Source organism: Rhipicephalus microplus, unplaced genomic scaffold (genome assembly GCF_043290135.1).
Source record: "Rhipicephalus microplus isolate Deutch F79 unplaced genomic scaffold, USDA_Rmic scaffold_12, whole genome shotgun sequence".
Classification (NCBI taxonomy): Eukaryota; Metazoa; Arthropoda; class Arachnida; order Ixodida; family Ixodidae; genus Rhipicephalus; species Rhipicephalus microplus.
Genome location: NW_027464585.1, coordinates 57,852,807 through 57,871,036, shown reverse-complemented (window position 1 = coordinate 57,871,036; position 18,230 = coordinate 57,852,807).

The window sequence follows — 18,230 nt, the reverse complement described above, 5'->3', positions numbered from 1 at the left end:
AACCTAACCTATTCTAACGTAACCTAACCTTACCTGACCTAACCTAACCTAACGTAACCTAACCTAACCTAACATAACCTAACGTAACCTAACCTAACCTAACCTAACGTAACCTAACCTAACCTAACCCAACCTAACCCAACCCAACCCAACCCAACAACACCCAACCCAACCTAACCTAGCCTAACCTAACCTTACCTAACCTAACCAAATTATCCTAACCTAACCTAACCTAACCTAACGTAACCTAACCTAACCTAACGTAACCTAACCTAACGTAACCTAACCTAACCTAACCTAACCCAACCTAACCTAACCTAACCTAACCCAACTCAACCCAACCTAACCTAATCTAACCTAACCTAACCTAACCTAACCCAACTCAACCCAACCTAACCTAATCTAACCTAACCTAACCTAACCTAACCTAACCAAACCTAACCTAACCTAACCTAACCTAACCTAACCTAACCTAACCTAACGACGGTTGCAAGCGCTTTCACATTAAATATCGCAGTTCCCCACTTTTAATGGTGAAAAACACTGCATCTCAGTAATTGACATTGTTTAATGCGGTTTTACGACGGTTCATATCTTAACCTAACCTAACATTCGTACTTGTATTGAAAAACGCTCTATTACACTGTTTCGTTCACAATTACGATATTTGCATAACCTCACAGTTTTTCACCAACTTATTGCAGTACAGAACACTGTATCTCGCTAAATGACATCGTTCTTTAAGGTTTCACGATGCTTGCATGCGATTTAACGAGAATATCACAATATAGCAGTTTCGCACTTGTAACGGTACAACACGCAGTATTTGGCTTGTTCATGCCGTTTTGAGTGCTTTCACAACATTTTACCTGTCGCAGTTTAATACTCGCTATAAAACAACACTATCTCGTTAGATGACGTCGTTTTTGGTAGTTTCACGACGCTACCTAGCTTAAACTAACCTAACCTAACCTAACCTTCGCACTTCTATCGTTAGAAAACGTTTTACTCGCCACTTTACAATGTTTTCTACAAGATTACGACGGTTTCATGCGCTTTCACATTAGATATCGTAGTTCCCGACTTGTAATGTTGAAAAACACTACATCTCACTAAGTGACATTGTTTAATGCGGTTTTACGACGGTTGATATGTCAACCTAACCTAACATTCGCACTTGTATCTAAAGACGCTCAATTACACTGTTTCGTTCACAATTACGATATTTGCTTGACCTCACAGTTTCTCACCAACCTATTACAGTACAGAACGCTGTATCTCGCTAAATGACATCGTTCTTTAAGGTTTCACGATACTTGCATGCGCTTTACCGAGAATGTCACAACATAGCACTTTCGCACTTGTAACGGTAGAACACGCAGTATTTGGCTTGTTCATGCCGTTTTGTGTGCATTCACAACATTTTACCTATCGCAGTTTAATACTCGCAATAAAACAACACTCTCGTTAGATGACGTCGTTTTTGGTAGTTTCACGACGCTACCTAGCTTAAACTAACCTAACCTAACCTAACCTTCGCACTTCTATCGTTAGAAAACGTCTTACTCGCAACTTTACAATGTTTTCTACAAGATTACGACGGTTTCATGCGCTTTCACATTAGATATCGTAGTTCCCGACTTGTAATGTTGAAAAACACTACATCTCACTAAGTGACATTGTTTAATGCGGTTTTACGACGGTTCATATCTTAACCTCACCTAACATTCGTACTTGTATTGAAAAACGCTCTATTACACTGTTTCGTTCACAATTACGATATTTGCATGACCTCACAGTTTTTCACCAACTTATTGCAGTACAGAACGCTGTATCTCGCTAAATGACATCGTTCTTTAAGGTTTCACGATGCTTGCATGCGCTTCAACGAGAATATCACAATATAGCAGTTTCGCACTTGTAACGGTACAACACGCAGTATTTGGCTTGTTCATGCCGTTTTGAGTGCTTTCACAACATTTTACCTGTCGCAGTTTCGTACTCGCATTAAAACAACACTATCTCGTTAGATGACGTCGGTTTTGGTGGTTTCACGACGCTACCTAGCCTAAACTAACATAACTCAAACTAACCGAACCTTCGCACTTCTATCGTTAGAAAACGTTGTATTCGCTACTTTACAATGTTTTCTACAAGATTACGACGTTTGCATGCGCTTTCACATTAGATATCGCAGTTCCCGACTTGTAATGGTGAAAAACACAGCATCTCACTAAGTGACATTGTTTAATGCGGTTTTAGCGCGGTTCATATCTTAACCTAACCTAACCTTACCTAAACCAACCTAACCTAACCTAACCTAACCAAACCTTACCTCACATACCCTAACCTAACCTAACCTAACCTAACCTAACCAAACCTAACCTAACCTAACCTAACGTAACCTAACCTAACCTAACCTAACCTAACCTAACCTAACGACGTTTGCGAGCGCTTTCACATTAGATATCGCAGTTCCCGACTTGTAATGGTGAAAAACACTGCATCTCACTAAGTGACATTGATTAATGCGGTTTTACGACGGTTCATATATTAACCCAACCTAACATTCGCACTTGTATTAAAAAACGCTCTATTACACTGTTTCGTTCACAATTAGGATATTTGCATAACCTCACAGTTTCTCACCAACTTATTGCAGTACAGAACGCTGTATCTCGCTAAATGACATTGTTCTTTAAGGTTTCACGATGCTTGCATGCGATTTAACGAGAATATCACAATATAGCAGTTTCGCACTTGTAACGGTAGAACACGCAGTATTTGGCTTGTTCATGCCGTTTTGTGTGCTTTCACAACATTTCACCTATCGCAGTTTAATACTCGCTCTAAAACAACACTATCTCGTTAGATGACGTTGTTTTTGGTAGTTTCACGACGCTACCTAGCTTAAACTAACATAACTCAACCTAACATGACCTTCGCACTTCTGTCATTAGAAAACGTTTTACTCGCTACTTTACATTGCTTTCTACAACATTACGACGGTTTCAAGCGCTTTCACATTAGATATCACAGTTCCCAACTTGTAAAGGTGAAAAACACTGCATCTCACTAAGTGACATTGTTTAATGCGGTTTTACGACGGTTCATACCTTAACCTAACCTAACCTAACCTAACCTAACCTTACCCTAATCTAACCTAACCTAACCCAACCCAACTTAACCTAACCTAACCTAACCTAACCTAAACTAACCTAACCCAACCTAACCTAACCTAACCTAACCTAACCCAACCTAACCCAACCCAACCCAACCTAACCTAACCTAAGCTAACCTAACCTAACCTAACCAAACCTAACCTAACCTAACTTAACCTAACCTAACGTAACCTAACCTAACCTATTCTAACGTAACCTAACCTTACCTGACCTAACCTAACCTAACGTAACCTAACCTAACCTAACATAACCTAACGTAACCTAACCTAACCTAACCTAACGTAACCTAACCTAACCTAACCCAACCTAACCCAACCCAACCCAACCCAACAACACCCAACCCAACCTAACCTAACCTAACCTAACCTTACCTAACCTAACCAAATTATCCTAACCTAACCTAACCTAACGTAACCTAACCTAACCTATCGTAACCTAACCTAACGTAACCTAACCTAACCTAACCTAACCTAACCCAACCTAACCTAACCTAACCTAACCTAACCCAACTCAACCCAACCTAACCTAATCTAACCTAACCTAACCTAACCTAACCCAACTCAACCCAACCTAACCTAATCTAACCTAACCTAACCTAACCTAACCTAACCAAACCTAACCTAACCTAACCTAACGACGGTTGCAAGCGCTTTCACATTAAATATCGCAGTTCCCCACTTTTAATGGTGAAAAACACTGCATCTCAGTAATTGACATTGTTTAATGCGGTTTTACGACGGTTCATATCTTAACCTAACCTAACATTCGCACTTGTATCTAAAAACGCTCTATTACACTGTTTTGTTCACAATTACGATATTTGCATAACCTCACAGTTTTTCACCAACTTATTGCAGTACAGAACGCTGTATCTCGCTAAATGACATTGTTCTTTAAGGTTTCACGATGCTTGCATGCGATTTAACGAGAATATCACAATATAGCAGTTTCGCACTTGTAACGGTAGAACACGCAGTATTTGGCTTGTTCATGCCGTTTTGTGTGCATTCACAACATTTTACCTATCGCAGTTTAATACTCGCAATAAAACAACACTCTCGTTAGATGACGTCGTTTTTGGTAGTTTCACGACGCTACCTAGCTTAAACTAACCTAACCTAACCTAACCTTCGCACTTCTATCGTTAGAAAACGTCTTACTCGCAACTTTACAATGTTTTCTACAAGATTACGACGGTTTCATGCGCTTTCACATTAGATATCGTAGTTCCCGACTTGTAATGTTGAAAAACACTACATCTCACTAAGTGACATTGTTTAATGCGGTTTTACGACGGTTCATATCTTAACCTCACCTAACATTCGTACTTGTATTGAAAAACGCTCTATTACACTGTTTCGTTCACAATTACGATATTTGCATGACCTCACAGTTTTTCACCAACTTATTGCAGTACAGAACGCTGTATCTCGCTAAATGACATCGTTCTTTAAGGTTTCACGATGCTTGCATGCGCTTCAACGAGAATATCACAATATAGCAGTTTCGCACTTGTAACGGTACAACACGCAGTATTTGGCTTGTTCATGCCGTTTTGAGTGCTTTCACAACATTTTACCTGTCGCAGTTTCGTACTCGCATTAAAACAACACTATCTCGTTAGATGACGTCGGTTTTGGTGGTTTCACGACGCTACCTAGCCTAAACTAACATAACTCAAACTAACCGAACCTTCGCACTTCTATCGTTAGAAAACGTTGTATTCGCTACTTTACAATGTTTTCTACAAGATTACGACGTTTGCATGCGCTTTCACATTAGATATCGCAGTTCCCGACTTGTAATGGTGAAAAACACAGCATCTCACTAAGTGACATTGTTTAATGCGGTTTTAGCGCGGTTCATATCTTAACCTAACCTAACCTTACCTAAACCAACCTAACCTAACCTAACCTAACCAAACCTTACCTCACATACCCTAACCTAACCTAACCTAACCTAACCTAACCAAACCTAACCTAACCTAACCTAACGTAACCTAACCTAACCTAACCTAACCTAACCTAACCTAACGACGTTTGCGAGCGCTTTCACATTAGATATCGCAGTTCCCGACTTGTAATGGTGAAAAACACTGCATCTCACTAAGTGACATTGATTAATGCGGTTTTACGACGGTTCATATATTAACCCAACCTAACATTCGCACTTGTATTAAAAAACGCTCTATTACACTGTTTCGTTCACAATTAGGATATTTGCATAACCTCACAGTTTCTCACCAACTTATTGCAGTACAGAACGCTGTATCTCGCTAAATGACATTGTTCTTTAAGGTTTCACGATGCTTGCATGCGATTTAACGAGAATATCACAATATAGCAGTTTCGCACTTGTAACGGTAGAACACGCAGTATTTGGCTTGTTCATGCCGTTTTGTGTGCTTTCACAACATTTCACCTATCGCAGTTTAATACTCGCTCTAAAACAACACTATCTCGTTAGATGACGTTGTTTTTGGTAGTTTCACGACGCTACCTAGCTTAAACTAACATAACTCAACCTAACATGACCTTCGCACTTCTGTCATTAGAAAACGTTTTACTCGCTACTTTACATTGCTTTCTACAACATTACGACGGTTTCAAGCGCTTTCACATTAGATATCACAGTTCCCAACTTGTAAAGGTGAAAAACACTGCATCTCACTAAGTGACATTGTTTAATGCGGTTTTACGACGGTTCATACCTTAACCTAACCTAACCTAACCTAACCTAACCTTACCCTAATCTAACCTAACCTAACCCAACCCAACTTAACCTAACCTAACCTAACCTAACCTAAACTAACCTAACCCAACCTAACCTAACCTAACCTAACCTAACCCAACCTAACCCAACCCAACCCAACCTAACCTAACCTAAGCTAACCTAACCTAACCTAACCAAACCTAACCTAACCTAACTTAACCTAACCTAACGTAACCTAACCTAACCTATTCTAACGTAACCTAACCTTACCTGACCTAACCTAACCTAACGTAACCTAACCTAACCTAACATAACCTAACGTAACCTAACCTAACCTAACCTAACGTAACCTAACCTAACCTAACCCAACCTAACCCAACCCAACCCAACCCAACAACACCCAACCCAACCTAACCTAACCTAACCTAACCTTACCTAACCTAACCAAATTATCCTAACCTAACCTAACCTAACGTAACCTAACCTAACCTATCGTAACCTAACCTAACGTAACCTAACCTAACCTAACCTAACCTAACCCAACCTAACCTAACCTAACCTAACCTAACCCAACTCAACCCAACCTAACCTAATCTAACCTAACCTAACCTAACCTAACCCAACTCAACCCAACCTAACCTAATCTAACCTAACCTAACCTAACCTAACCTAACCAAACCTAACCTAACCTAACCTAACGACGGTTGCAAGCGCTTTCACATTAAATATCGCAGTTCCCCACTTTTAATGGTGAAAAACACTGCATCTCAGTAATTGACATTGTTTAATGCGGTTTTACGACGGTTCATATCTTAACCTAACCTAACATTCGCACTTGTATCTAAAAACGCTCTATTACACTGTTTTGTTCACAATTACGATATTTGCATAACCTCACAGTTTTTCACCAACTTATTGCAGTACAGAACGCTGTATCTCGCTAAATGACATTGTTCTTTAAGGTTTCACGATGCTTGCATGCGATTTAACGAGAATATCACAATATAGCAGTTTCGCACTTGTAACGGTAGAACACGCAGTATTTGGCTTGTTCATGCCGTTTTGTGTGCATTCACAACATTTTACCTATCGCAGTTTAATACTCGCAATAAAACAACACTCTCGTTAGATGACGTCGTTTTTGGTAGTTTCACGACGCTACCTAGCTTAAACTAACCTAACCTAACCTTCGCACTTCTATCGTTAGAAAACGTTTTACTCGCCACTTTACAATGTTTTCTACAAGATTACGACGGTTTCATGCGCTTTCACATTAGATATCGTAGTTCCCGACTTGTAATGTTGAAAAACACTACATCTCACTAAGTGACATTGTTGAATGCGGTTTTACGACGGTTGATATGTCAACCTAACCTAACATTCGCACTTGTATCTAAAGACGCTCAATTACACTGTTTCGTTCACAATTACGATATTTGCTTGACCTCACAGTTTCTCACCAACTTATTACAGTACAGAACGCTGTATCTCGCTAAATGACATCGTTCTTTAAGGTTTCACGATACTTGCATGCGCTTTACCGAGAATATCACAATATAGCAGTTTCGCACTTGTAACGGTAGAACACGCAGTATTTGGCTTGTTCATGCCGTTTTGTGTGCATTCACAACATTTTACCTATCGCAGTTTAATACTCGCAATAAAACAACACTCTCGTTAGATGACGTCGTTTTTGGTAGTTTCACGACGCTACCTAGCTTAAACAAACCTAACCTAACCTAACCTTCGCACTTCTATCGTTAGAAAACGTCTTACTCGCAACTTTACAATGTTTTCTACAAGATTACGACGGTTTCATGCGCTTTCACATTAGATATCGTAGTTCCCGACTGGTAATGTTGAAAAACACTACATCTCACTAAGTGACATTGTTTAATGCGGTTTTACGACGGTTGATATGTCAACCTAACCTAACATTCGCACTTGTATCTAAAGACGCTCAATTACACTGTTTCGTTCACAATTACTATATTTGCTTGACCTCACAGTTTCTCACAAACTTATTACAGTACAGAACGCTGTATCTCGCTAAATGACATCGTTCTTTAAGGTTTCACGATACTTGCATGCGCTTTACCGAGAATGTCACAACATACCAATTTCGCACTTGTAACGGTACAACACGCAGTATTTGGCTTGTTCATGCCAATTTGAGTGCTTTCACAACATTTTACCTGTCGCAGTTTCGTACTCGCATTAAAACAACACTATCTCGTTAGATGACGTCGTTTTTGGTGGTTTCACGACGCTACCTAGCCTAAACTAACATAACTCAAACTAACCGAACCTTCGCACCTCTATCGTTAGAAAACGTTTTATTCGCTACTTTACAATGTTTTCTACAAGATTACGACGGTTTCATGCGCTTTCACATTAGATATCGCAGTTCCCGACTTGTAATGGTGAAAAACACAGCATCTCACTAAGTGACATTGTTTAATGCGGTTTTAGCGCGGTTCATATCTTAACCTAACCTAACCTTACCTAAACCAACCTAACCTAACCTAACCTAACCAAACCTTACCTAACATACCCTAACCTAACCTAACCTAACCTAACCAAACCTAACCTAACCTAACCTAACGTAACCTAACCTAACCTAACCTAACCTAACCTAACGACGTTTGCGAGCGCTTTCACATTAGATATCGCAGTTCCCGACTTGTAATGGTGAAAAACACTGCATCTCACTAAGTGACATTGATTAATGCGGTTTTACGACGGTTCATATCTTAACCTAACCTAACATTCGCACTTGTATTAAAAAACGCTCTATTACACTGTTTCGTTCACAAATAGGATATTTGCATAACCTCACAGTTTCTCACCAACTTATTGCAGTACAGAACGCTGTATCTCGCTAAATGACATTGTTCTTTAAGGTTTCACGATGCTTGCATGCGCTTTAACGAGAATATCACAATATAGCAGTTTCGCACTTGTAACGGTAGAACACGCAGTATTTGGCTTGTTCATGCCGTTTTGTGTGCTTTCACAACATTTCACCTATCGCAGTTTATTACTCGCTATAAAACAACACTATCTCGTTAGATGACGTCGTTTTTGGTAGTTTCACGACGCTACCTAGCTTAAACTAACCTAACCTAACCTAACCGTCGCACTTCTATCGTTAGAAAACGTTTTACTCGCCACTTTAGAATGTTTTCTACAAGATTACGACGGTTTCATGCGCTTTCACATTAGATATCGTAGTTCCCGACTTGTAATGTTGAAAAACACTACATCTCACTAAGTGACATTGTTTAATGCGGTTTTACGACGGTTGATATGTCAACCTAACCTAACATTCGCACTTGTATCTAAAGACGCTCAATTACACTGTTTCGTTCACAATTACGATATTTGCTTGACCTCACAGTTTCTCACCAACTTATTACAGTACAGAACGCTGTATCTCGCTAAATGACATCGTTCTTTAAGGTTTCACGATACTTGCATGCGCTTTACCGAGAATGTCACAACATAGCAGTTTCGCACTTGTAACGGTACAACACGCAGTATTTGGCTTGTTCATGCCGTTTTGTGTGCTTTCACAACATTTTACCTATCGCAGTTTCGTACTCGCAATAAAACAACACTATCTCGTTAGACGACGTCGTTTTTGGTGGTTTCTCGACGCTACCTAGCTTAAACTAACATAACTCAACCTAACATAACCTTCGCACTTCTATCGTTAGAAAACGTTTTACTCGCTACTTTACATTGCTTTCTACAACATTACGACGGTTTCAAGCGCTTTCACATTAGATATCGCAGTTCCCAACTTGTAAAGGTGAAAAACACTGCATCTCACTAAGTGACATTGTTTATTGCGGTTTTACGACGGTTCATACCTTAACCTAACGTAACCTAACCTAACCTAACCCAACCTAACCTAACATAACCTAACCTAACCTAACCTAACCTAACCAAACCTAACCTAACGTAACCTAACCTCAGCTAACCTAACCTAACCTAACCTAACGACGTTTGCAAGTGCTTTCACATTAGATATCACAGTTCCCAACTTGTAAAGGTGAAAAACACTGCATCTCACTTAGTGACATTGTTTAATGCGGTTTTACGACGGTTCATACCTTAACCTAACCTAACCTAACCTAACCTAACCTTACCTAATCTAACCTAACCCAACCCAACTTAACCTAACCTAACCTAACCTAACCTAAACTAACCTAACCCAACCTAACCTAACCTAACCTAACCTAACCCAACCTAACCCAACCTAACCCAACCCAACCCAACCCAACCTAACCTAAGCTAACCTAACCTAACCTAACCAAACCTAACCTAACCTAACTTAACCTAACCTAACGTAACCTAACCTAACCTATTCTAACGTAACCTAACCTTACCTGACCTAACCTAACCTAACGTAACCTAACCTAACCTAACATAACCTAACGTAACCTAACCTAACCTAACCTAACGTAACCTAACCTAACCTAACCCAACCTAACCCAACCCAACCCAACAACACCCAACCCAACCTAACCTAACCTAACCTAACCTTACCTAACCTAACCAAATTATCCTAACCTAACCTAACCTAACCTAACGTAACCTAACCTAACCTAACCTAACGTAACCTAACCTAACGTAACCTAACCTAACCTAACCTAACCCAACCTAACCTAACCTAACCTAACCTAACCCAACTCAACCCAACCTAACCTAATCTAACCTAACCTAACCTAACCTAACCTAACCAAACCTAACCTAACCTAACCTAACCTAACCTAACCTAACGACGGTTGCAAGCGCTTTCACATTAAATATCGCAGTTCCCCACTTTTAATGGTGAAAAACACTGCATCTCAGTAATTGACATTGTTTAATGCGGTTTTACGACGGTTCATATTTTAACCTAACCTAACATTCGCACTTGTATCTAAAAACGCTCTATTACACTGTTTTGTTCACAATTACGATATTTGCATAACCTCACAGTTTTTCACCAACTTATTGCAGTACAGAACGCTGTATCTGGCTAAATGACATTGTTCTTTAAGGTTTCACGATGCTTGCATGCGATTTAACGAGAATATCACAATATAGCAGTTTCGCACTTGTAACGGTAGAACACGCAGTATTTGGCTTGTTCATGCCGTTTTGTGTGCTTTCACAACATTTCACCTATCGCAGTTTAATACTCGCTATAAAACAACACTATCTCGTTAGATGACGTCGTTTTTGGTAGTTTCACGACGCTACCTAGATTAAACTAACCTAACCTAACCTTCGCACTTCTATCGTTAGAAAACGTTTTACTCGCCACTTTACAATGTTTTCTACAAGATTACGACGGTTTCATGCGCTTTCACATTAGATATCGTAGTTCCCAACTTGTAATGGTGAAAAACACTGCATCTCACTAAGTGACATTGTTTAATGCGGTTTTACGACGGTTCATATCTTAACCTAACCTAACATTCGTACTTGTATTGAAAAACGCTCTATTACACTGTTTTGTTCACAATTACGATATTTGCATAACCTCACAGTTTTTCACCAACTTATTGCAGTACAGAACGCTGTATCTCGCTAAATGACATTGTTCTTTAGGGTTTCACGATGCTTGCATGCGATTTAACGAGAATATCACAATATAGCAGTTTCGCACTTTTAACGGTGGAACACGCAGTATTTGGCTTGTTCATGCCGTTTTGTGTGCTTTCACAACATTTCACCTATCGCAGTTTAATACTCGCTATAAAACAACACTATCTCGTTAGATGACGTCGTTTTTGGTAGTTTCACGACGCTACCTAGCCTAAACTAACCTAACCTAACCTAACCTTCGCACTTCTATCGTTAGAAAACGTTTTACTCGCCACTTTACAATGTTTTCTACAAGATTACGACGGTTTCATGCGCTTTCACATTAGATATCGTAGTTCCCGACTTGTAATGTTGAAAAACACTACATCTCACTAAGTGACATTGTTTAATGCGGTTTTACGACGGTTGATATGTCAACCTAACCTAACATTCGCACTTGTATCTAAAGACGCTCAATTACACTGTTTCGTTCACAATTACGATATATGCTTGACCTCACAGTTTCTCACCAACCTATTACAGTACAGAACGCTGTATCTCGCTAAATGACATCGTTCTTTAAGGTTTCACGATACTTGCATGTGCTTTACCGAGAATGTCACAACATAGCACTTTCGCACTTGTAACGGTAGAACACGCAGTATTTGGCTTGTTCATGCCGTTTTGTGTGCATTCACAACATTTTACCTATCGCAGTTTAATACTCGCAATAAAACAACACTCTCGTTAGATGACGTCGTTTTTGGTAGTTTCACGACGCTACCTAGCTTAAACTAACCTAACCTAACCTAACCTTCGCACTTCTATCGTTAGAAAACGTCTTACTCGCAACTTTACAATGTTTTCTACAAGATTACGACGGTTTCATGCGCTTTCACATTAGATATCGTAGTTCCCGACTTGTAATGTTGAAAAACACTACATCTCACTAAGTGACATTGTTTAATGCGGTTTTACGACGGTTCATATCTTAACCTCACCTAACATTCGTACTTGTATTGAAAAACGCTCTATTACACTGTTTCGTTCACAATTACGATATTTGCATGACCTCACAGTTTTTCACCAACTTATTGCAGTACAGAACGCTGTATCTCGCTAAATGACATCGTTCTTTAAGGTTTCACGATGCTTGCATGCGCTTCAACGAGAATATCACAATATAGCAGTTTCGCACTTGTAACGGTACAACACGCAGTATTTGGCTTGTTCATGCCGTTTTGAGTGCTTTCACAACATTTTACCTGTCGCAGTTTCGTACTCGCATTAAAACAACACTATCTCGTCAGATGACGTCGGTTTTGGTGGTTTCACGACGCTACCTAGCCTAAACTAACATAACTCAAACTAACCGAACCTTCGCACTTCTATCGTTAGAAAAGGTTTTATTCGCTACTTTACAATGTTTTCTACAAGATTACGACGGTTTCATGCGCTTTCACATTAGATATCGCAGTTCCCGACTTGTAATGGTGAAAAACACAGCATCTCACTAAGTGACATTGTTTAATGCGGTTTTAGCGCGGTTCATATCTTAACATAACCTAACCTTACCTAAACCAACCTAACCTAACCTAACCTAACCAAACCTTACCTAACATACCCTAACCTAACCTAACCTAACCTAACCAAACCTAACCTAACCTAACCTAACCTAACGTAACGTAACCTAACCTAACCTAACCTAACCTAACGACGTTTGCGAGCGCTTTCACATTAGATATCGCAGTTCCCGACTTGTAATGGTGAAAAACACTGCATCTCACTAAGTGACATTGATTAATGCGGTTTTACGACGGTTCATATCTTAACCTAACCTAACATTCGCACTTGTATTAAAAAACGCTCTATTACACTGTTTCGTTCACAATTAGGATATTTGCATAACCTCACAGTTTTTCACCAACTTATTGCAGTACAGAACGCTGTATCTCGCTAAATGACATTGTTCTTTAAGGTTTCACGATGCTTGCATGCGCTTTAACGAGAATATCACAATATAGCAGTTTCGCACTTGTAACGGTAGAACACGCAGTATTTGGCTTGTTCATGCCGTTTTGTGTGCTTTCGCAACATTTTACCTATCGCAGTTTCGTACTCGCAATAAAACAACACTATCTCGTTAGACGACGTCGTTTTTGGTGGTTTCACGACGCTACCTAGCTTAAACTAACATAACTCAACCTAACATAACCTTCGCACTTCTATCGTTAGAAAACGTTTTACTCGCTACTTTACATTGCTTTCTACAACATTACGACGGTTTCAAGCGCTTTCACATTAGATATCGCAGTTCCCAACTTGTAAAGGTGAAAAACACTGCATCTCACTAAGTGACATTGTTTATTGCGGTTTTACGACGGTTCATACCTTAACCTAACGTAACCTAACCTAACCTAACCCAACCTAACCTAACATAACCTAACCTAACCTAACCTAACCTAACCAAACCTAACCTAACGTAACCTAACCTAACCTAACCTAACCTAACCTAACCTAACCTAACGACGTTTGCAAGTGCTTTCACATTAGATATCGCAGTTCCCAACTTGTAATGGTGAAAAACACTGCATCTCACTAAGTGACATTGTTTAATGCGGTTTTACGACGGTTCATATCTTAACCTAACTAACATTCGCACTTGTATTAAAAAACGCTCTATTACACTGTTTCGTTCACAATTAGGATATTTGCATAACCTCACAGTTTTTCACCAACTTATTGCAGTACAGAACGCTGTATCTCGCTAAATGACATCGTTCTTTAAGGTTTCACGATGCTTGCATGCGCTTTAACGAAAATATCACAACATAGCAGTTTCGCACTTGTAACGGTACAACACGCAGTATTTGGCTTGTTCATGCCGTTTTGTGTGCTTTCACAACATTTCACCTATCGCAGTTTCGTACTCGCAATAAAACAACACTATCTCGTTAGATGACGTTGTTTTTGGTAGTTTCACGACGCTACCTAGCTTAAACTAACATAACTCAACCTAACATGACCTTGGCACTTCTATCGTTATAAAACGTTTTACTCGCTACTTTACATTGCTTTCTACAACATTACGACGGTTTCAAGCGCTTTCACATTAGATATCACAGTTCCCAACTTGTAAAGGTGAAAAACACTGCATCTCACTAAGTGACATTGTTTAATGCGGTTTTACGACGGTTCATACCTTAACCTAACCTAACCTAACCTAACCTAACCTTACCTAATCTAACCTAACCCAACCCAACTTAACCTAACCTAACCTAACCTAACCTAAACTAACCTAACCCAACCTAACCTAACCTAACCTAACCTAACCCAACCTAACCCAACCCAACCCAACCTAACCTAACCTAACCTAACCAAACCTAACCTAACCTAACTTAACCTAACCTAACGTAACCTAACCTAACCTATTCTAACGTAACCTAACCTTACCTGACCTAACCTAACCTAACGTAACCTAACCTAACCTAACATAACCTAACGTAACCTAACCTAACCTAACGTAACCTAACCTAACCTAACCCAACCTAACCCAACCCAACCCAACAACACCAAACCCAACCTAACCTAACCTAACCTAACCTTACCTAACCTAACCAAATTATCCTAACCTAACCTAACCTAATCTAACGTAACCTAACCTAACCTAACCTAACGTAACCTAACCTAACGAAACCTAACCTAACCTAACCTAACCTAACCTAACCCAACCTAACCTAACCTAACCTAACCTAACCCAACTCAACCCAACCTAACCTAATCTAACCTAACCTAACCTAACCTAACCAAACCTAACCTAACCTAACCTAACCTAACCTAACCTAACGACGGTTGCAAGCGCTTTCACATTAAATATCGCAGTTCCCCACTTTTAATGGTGAAAAACACTGCATCTCAGTAATTGACATTGTTTAATGCGGTTTTACGACGGTTCATATTTTAACCTAACCTAACATTCGCACTTGTATCTAAAAACGCTCTATTACAGTTTTGTTCACAATTACGATATTTGCATAACCTCACAGTTTTTCACCAACTTATTGCAGTACAGAACGCTGTATCTGGCTAAATGACATTGTTCTTTAAGGTTTCACGATGCTTGCATGCGATTTACCGAGAATATCACAATATAGCAGTTTCGCACTTGTAACGGTAGAACACGCAGTATTTGGCTTGTTCATGCCGTTTTGTGTGCTTTCACAACATTTCACCTATCGCAGTTTAATACTCGCTATAAAACAACACTATCTCGTTAGATGACGTCGTTTTTGGTAGTTTCACGACGCTACCTAGATTAAACTAACCTAACCTAACCTTCGCACTTCTATCGTTAGAAAACGTTTTACTCGCCACTTTACAATGTTTTCTACAAGATTACGACGGTTTCATGCGCTTTCACATTAGATATCGTAGTTCCCAACTTGTAATGGTGAAAAACACTGCATCTCACTAAGTGACATTGTTTAATGCGGTTTTACGACGGTTCATATCTTAACCTAACCTAACATTCGTACTTGTATTGAAAAACGCTCTATTACACTGTTTTGTTCACAATTACGATATTTGCATAACCTCACAGTTTTTCACCAACTTATTGCAGTACAGAACGCTGTATCTCGCTAAATGACATTGTTCTTTAGGGTTTCACGATGCTTGCATGCGATTTAACGAGAATATCACAATATAGCAGTTTCGCACTTGTAACGGTAGAACACGCAGTATTTGGCTTGTTCATGCCGTTTTGTGTGCTTTCACAACATTTCACCTATCGCAGTTTAATACTCGCTATAAAACAACACTATCTCGTTAGATGACGTCGTTTTTGGTAGTTTCACGACGCTACCTAGCTTAAACTAACCTAACCTAACCTAACCTTCGCAATTCTATCGTTAAAAAACGTTTTACTCGCCACTTTACAATGTTTTCTACAAGATTACGACGGTTTCATGCGCTTTCACATTAGATATCGTAGTTCCCGACTTGTAATGTTGAAAAACACTAGATCTCACTAAGTGACATTGTTTAATGCGGTTTTACGACGGTTGATATGTCACCCTAACCTAACATTCGCACTTGTATCTAAAGACGCTCAATTACACTGTTTCGTTCACAATTACTATATTTCCTTGACCTCACAGTTTCTTACCAACTTATTACAGTACAGAACGCTGTATCTCGCTAAATGACATCGTTCTTTAAGGTTTCACGATACTTGCATGCGCTTTACCGAGAATGTCACAACATAGCAGTTTCGCACTTGTAACGGTACAACACGCAGTATTTGGCTTGTTCATGCCGTTTTGAGTGCTTTCACAACATTTTACATGTCGCAGTTTCGTACTCTAATTAAAACAACACTATCTCGTTAGATGACGTCGTTTTTGGTGGTTTCACGACGCTACCTAGCCTAAACTAATATAACTCAAACTAACCGAACCTTCGCACTTCTATCGTTAGAAAACGTTTTATCCGCTACTTTACAATGTTTTCTACAAGATTACGACGGTTTCATGCGCTTTCACATTAGATATCGCAGTTCCCGACTTGTAATGGTGAAAAACACAACATCTCACTAAGTGACATTGTTTAATGCGGTTTTAGCGCGGTTCATATCTTAACCTAACCTAACCTTACCTAAACCAACCTAACCTAACCTAACCTAACCAAACCTTACCTAACATACCCTAACCTAACCTAACCTAACCTAACCAAACCTAACCTAACCTAACCTAACGTAACCTAACCTAACCTAACCTAACCTAACCTAACCTAACGACGTTTGCGAGCGCTTTCACATTAGATATCGCAGTTCCCGACTTGTAATGGTGAAAAACACTGCATCTCACTAAGTGACATTGATTAATGCGGTTTTACGACGGTTCATATCTTAACCTAACCTAACATTCGCACTTGTATTAAAAAACGCTCTATTACACTGTTTCGTTCACAGTTAGGATATTTGCATAACCTCACAGTTTCTCACCAACTTATTGCAGTACAGAACGCTGTATCTCGCTAAATGACATTGTTCTTTAAGGTTTCACGATGCTTGCATGCGCTTTAACGAGAATATCACAATATAGCAGTTTCGCACTTGTAACGGTAGAACACGCAGTATTTGGCTTGTTCATGCCGTTTTGTGTGCTTTCACAACATTTCACCTATCGCAGTTTAATACTCGCTATAAAACAACACTATCTCGTTAGATCACGTCGTTTTTGGTAGTTTCACGACGCTACCTAGCTTAAACTAACCTAACCTAACCTAACCGTCGCACTTCTATCGTTAGAAAACGTTTTACTCGCCACTTTAGAATGTTTTCTACAAGATTACGACGGTTTCATGCGCTTTCACATTAGATATCGTAGTTCCCGACTTGTAATGTTGAAAAACACTACATCTCACTAAGTGACATTGTTTAATGCGGTTTTACGACGGTTGATATGTCAACCTAACCTAACATTCGCACTTGTATCTAAAGACGCTCAATTACACTGTTTCGTTCACAATTACGATATTTGCTTGACCTCACAGTTTCTCACCAACTTATTACAGTACAGAACGCTGTATCTCGCTAAATGACATCGTTCTTTAAGGTTTCACGATACTTGCATGCGCTTTACCGAGAATGTCACAACATAGCAGTTTCGCACTTGTAACGGTACAACACGCAGTATTTGGCTTGTTCATGCCGTTTTGTGTGCTTTCACAACATTTTACCTATCGCAGTTTCGT